The sequence below is a fragment of the Lolium perenne genome, unplaced genomic scaffold (genome assembly GCF_019359855.2).
Source record: "Lolium perenne isolate Kyuss_39 unplaced genomic scaffold, Kyuss_2.0 unplaced67, whole genome shotgun sequence".
Lineage (NCBI taxonomy): Eukaryota > Viridiplantae > Streptophyta > Magnoliopsida > Poales > Poaceae > Lolium > Lolium perenne.
The window spans coordinates 117501-122968 of NW_027249025.1; positions in this window are offsets into that span (position 1 = coordinate 117501).

A 5468-nucleotide genomic window follows, 5' to 3' on the forward strand; every position below is an offset into this window, starting at 1 on the left:
AAACCATGGCGCCGCAGCCCAATACGACGGAATCGGCTAAAACGGCTAAGTCGGGCCAGCGCCGGAAAACGCCCAACGACGCCGAAAGCGACATAGCCGGTGGGCGCCGCTGGTCGGGTAACGGTGAAAACGATGGCGCCGCAGCCAATACGACGGAATCGCTAAAAACGCCAAGTCGGGCCGACGCCGGAAAACGCCCAACGACGCCAGCGCATAGCCGGTGGGCGCCGCTGGTCGGGTAACGGTGAAAACCATGGCGCTGCAGCCAATACGACGGAATCGCTAAAAACGCTGTCGGGCCGACGCCGGAAAACGCCCAACGACGCCGAAGCGCATAGTCGGGTGGGCGCGCGCTGGTCGGGTAACGGTGAAAGCCAGCGCGCCAGCCTAATACGACGGAATCAGCTAAAAACGCCAAGTCGGGCCGACGCCGGAAAACGCCCAACGACGCCGAAACGCGTGCATGGGCCGGGTGGGCGCGCTGGTCGGGTAACGGTGAAAACAATGGCGCCGCAGCCAATACGATCAATCGCTAAAAACGCCAAGTCGGGCCGGGCGTCGAAAACGCCCAACGACGCCGAAAGCGTGATACCGGTGGGCGCGAGTCGGTCGGGTAACGGTGAAAACCATGGCGCCGCAGCCAATACGACGGAATCGCTAAAAACGGTTAAGTCGGGCCGGCGCCGGAAAACGCCCAACGACGCCGAAGCGTACAATGGTGGGCGCGCGCTGGTCGGGTAACGGTGAAAACCATGGCGCCGCAGCCAATACGACGGAATCGCTAAAAACGCCAAGTCGGGCCGACGCCGGAAAACGCCCAACGATGCGCCGAGCGCATACCGGGTGGGCGCGCGCTGGTCGGGTAACGGTGAAAACTATGGCGCCGCAGCCAATACGACGGAATCGCTAAAAACGCCAAGTCGGGCCGACGCCGGAAAACGCCCAACGACGCCGAGCGCATAGTCGGGTGGGCGCCGCTGGTCGGGTAACGGTGAAAACCATGGCGCCGCAGCCAATACGACGGAATCGCTAAAACGCCAAGTCGGGTCCGACGCCGAAAAACGCCCAACGACGCTGAAGCGCATAGTCGGGTGGGCGCGCGCTGGTCGGGTAACGGTGAAAACCATGGCGCCGCAGCCAATACGACGGAATCGCTAAAAACGCCAAGTCGGGCCGACGCCGGAAAACGCCCAACGACGCCGAAGCGCGACAGCTGGTGGGCGCGCTGGTCGGGTAACGGTGAAAGCCAGCGCGCCGCAGCCAATACGAACGGAATCAGCTAAAAACGGCCAAGTCGGGCCGGGCGTCGGAAAACGCCCAACGACGCCGAAAGCGACATACTGGTGGGCGCTGCCGGGTCGGGTAACGGTGAAAACTATGGCGCCGCAGCCAATACGACGGAATCGCTAAAAACGGGTTAAGTCGGGCTGGGCCGGAAAACGCCCAACGACGCCGAAGGTGATAGCCGGTGGGCGCTAAGGCTGGTCGGGTAACGGTGAAAACCATGGCGCCGCAGCCAATACGACGGAATCGGCTAAAAACGCTAAGTCGGGCCGACGCCGGAAAACGCCCAACGACGCCGAAGCGCATAATCGGGTGGGCGCCGCTGGTCGGGTAACGGTGAAAACCATGGCGCCGCAGCCAATACGACGGAATCGCTAAAAACGCCAAGTCGGGCCGACGCCGGAAAACGCCCAACGACGCTGAAAGCGATGGGGCCGGGTGGGCGCGCGCTGGTCGGGTAACGGTGAAAGCCATGCGCCGCAGCCAATACGACGGAATCAGCTAAAAACGGCCAAGTCGGGCCGACGTTTAAAACGCCCAACGACGCCGAAGCGACATAGCCGGGTGGGCGCCGCTGGTCGGGTAACGGTGAAAACCATGGCGCCGCAGCCAATACGATCAATCGGCTAAAAACGGCCAAGTCGGGCCGGCGCTGAAAACGCCCAACGACGCCGAAGCGTGCATAGCCGGTGGGCGCGAGTCGGTCGGGTAACGGTGAAACCATGGCGCCGCAGCCAATACGACGGAATCGCTAAAACGGCTAAGTCGGGCCGGCGTTGAAAACGCCCAACGACGCCGAGCGACAATGGGGCTGGTGGGCGCGCGCTGGTCGGGTAACGGTGAAACTATGGCGCCGCAGCCAATACGACGGAATCGCTAAAACGGCCAAGTCGGGCCGACGCCGGAAAACGCCCAACGATGCCGAAATGCATAGTCGGGTGGGCGTGCGCTGGTCGGGTAACGGTGAAAACCATGGCGCCGCAGCCAATACGACGGAATCGCTAAAAACGCCAAGTCGGGCCGACGCCGGAAAACGCCCAACGACGCCGAGCGATGACAGTCGGGTGGGCGCGCGCTGGTCGGGTAACGGTGAAAACCATGGCGCCGCAGCCAATACGACGGAATCGCATAAACACGGCCACGTCGTCCGACGCCGAAAACGCCCAACGACGCCGAAGCGCATACCGGTGGGCGCGCGCTGGTCGGGTAACGGTGAAAACCATGGCGCCGCAGCCAATACGACGGAATCGCTAAAAACGGCAAGTCGGGCCGGCGTCGGAAAACGCCCAACGACGCCGAAGCGCATAGTCGGGTGGGCGCTACGCTGGTCGGGTAACGTGGAAAACCATGCGGCGCCGCAGCCAATATGACGGAATCGCTAAAAACGCCAAGTCGGGCCGACGCCGGAAAACGCCCAACGACGCTGAACGCATAGCCGGGTGGGCGCCGCTGGTCGGGTAACGGTGAAAACTATGGCGCCACAGCCAATACGACGGAATCGCTAAAATCGCCAAGTCGGGCCGACGCCGGAAAACGCCCAACGACGCCGAAGCGTGATAGTCGGATGGGGCGCGCTACTGGTCGGGTAACGGTGAAAACCATGGCGCCGCAGCCAATACGACGGAATCGCTAAAAACGGCTAAGTCGGGTCGGCGCGCCGGAAAACGCGGTAACGACGCCAGCGCATACCGGTTGGGCGCAAGGCTGGTCGGGTAACGGTGAAAACCATGGCGCCGCAGCTAATACGACGGAATCGCTAAAAAACGGCAAGTCGGGCCGGCGCCGGAAAACGCCCAACGACGCTGAAGCGCATACTGGTGGGCGCGCTGGTCGGGTAACGGTGAAAACCATGGCGCCGCAGCCAATACGACGATCGCTAAAAACGGCCAAGTCGGGCCGGGTCGGAAAACGCCCAACGACGCCGAGCGCATACCGGGTGGGCGCGCGCTGGTCGGGTAACGGTGAAAACTATGGCGCCGCAGCCAATACGACGGAATCGGCTAAAAACGCCAAGTCGGTCCGACGCCGGAAAACGCCCAACGACGCTGAAAGCGCATACGGGTGGGCGCCGCTGGTCGGGTAACGGTGAAAACCATGGCGCCGCAGCCAATACGACGGAATCGCTAAAAACGCCAAGTCGGTCCGACGCCGGAAAACGCTCCAACGACGCTGAAAGCGCATATACGGGTGGGCGCTGCTGGTCGGGTAACGGTGAAACTATGGCGCCGCAGCCAATACGACGGAATCGCTAAAACGGCCAAGTCGGGCCGGCGCTGAAAACGCCCAACGACGCCGAAGCGCATGGGGCCGGTGGGCGCGCTGGTCGGGTAACGGTGAAAACCATGGCGCCGCAGCCAATACGACGGAATCGCTAAAAACGCCAAGTCGGGCCGGCGCCGGAAAACGCCCAACGACGCCGAAGCGACAGTCGGGTGGGCGCGCGCTGGTCGGGTAACGGTGAAAACTATGGCGCCGCAGTCAATACGACGGAATCGCTAAAAACGGCTAAGTCGGGCCGACGCCGGAAAACGCCCAACGACGCCGAAGCGTGATAGTCGGGTGGGGGCGCGCTGGTCGGGTAACGGTGAAAACCATGGCGCCGCAGCCAATACGACGGAATCGCTAAAAACGGCCAAGTCGGGTCCGACGCCGAAAACGCCCAACGACGCCGAAGCGTGACAATACCGGTGGGCGCCGCTGGTCGGGTAACGGTGAAAACCATGGCGCCGCAGCCAATACGACGGAATCGGCTAAAAACGGCCAAGTCGGGCCGGGCGTTTAAAACGCCCAACGACGCCGAAGCGCATACGGGTGGGCGCGCGCTGGTCGGGTAACGGTGAAAACCATGGCGCCGCAGCCAATATGACGGAATCGCTAAAAACGCCAAGTCGGGCCGACGCTGAAAACGCCCAACGACGCCGAACGTGATAGCCGGGTGGGCGCGCGCTGGTCGGGTAACGGTGAAAACCATGGCGCCACAGCCAATACGACGGAATCGGCTAAAATCGCCAAGTCGGGCCGGACGTTTAAAACGCCCAACGACGCCGAGCGCATGGGCCGGATGGGCGCGCGCTGGTCGGGTAACGGTGAAAACCATGGCGCCGCAGGCCCAATACGACGGAATCGCTAAAACGCCAAGTCGGGCCGGGCGCTGGAAAACGCAACGACGCCGAAGCCGACGCATAGCTGTTGGGCGCCAAGGGTCGGGTAACGGTGAAAACCATGGCGCCGCAGCTAATACGACGGAATCGCTAAAACGGTTAAGTCGGGCCGCGTCGGAAAACGCCCAACGACGCCGAAAGCGAGCAGCCGGGTGGGCGCGCTGGTCGGGTAACGGTGAAAACCATGGCGCCGCAGCCAATACGACGGAATCGCTAAAAACGCCAAGTCGGGCCGGGCGTTTAAAAACGCCCAACGACGCCGAGCGTGATAGCCGGGTGGGCGCGCGCTGGTCGGGTAACGGTGAAAACCATGGCGCCGCAGCCTATACGACGAAATCGGCTAAAAACGCCAAGTCGGTCCGACGCCGGAAAACGCCCAACGACGCCGAGCGTATAATCAGGTGGGCGCACGCTGGTCGGGTAACGGTGAAAACCATGGCGCCGCAGCCAATACGACGGAATCGCTAAAACGGCCAAGTCGGTCCGACGTGGAAAACGCCCAACGACGCCGAGCGCATAGTCGGGTGGGCGCGCGCTGGTCGGGTAACGGTGAAAACCATGGCGCCGCAGCCAATACGACGGAATCGCTAAAAACGCCAAGTCGGGCCGGCGTCGGAAATCGTCCACCGACGCCGAGCGTACAGTCGGGTGGGCGCGCGCTGGTCGGGTAACGGTGAAAACCATGGCGCCGCAGCCAATCCGACGGAATCGCTAAAAACGCCAAGTCGGGCCGCGCCGGAAAACGCCCAACGACGCCGAGCGCATAGCCGGTGGGCGCTGCGCTGGTCGGGTAGCGGTGAAAACCATGGCGCCGCAGCCAATACGACGGAATCGGCGCACACCGGCCAAGTCGGGCCGACGTCGGAAAACGTCCAACGACGCCGAGCGTACAGTCGGATGGGCGCGCGTCGGTCGGGTAACGGTGAAAACCATGGCGCCGCAGCCAATACGACGGAATCGGCTAAGCCTGGCAGAAAATCTCTGCCGCGGCAGAGACATGGCCATTTTCTCTGCCGCGGCAAC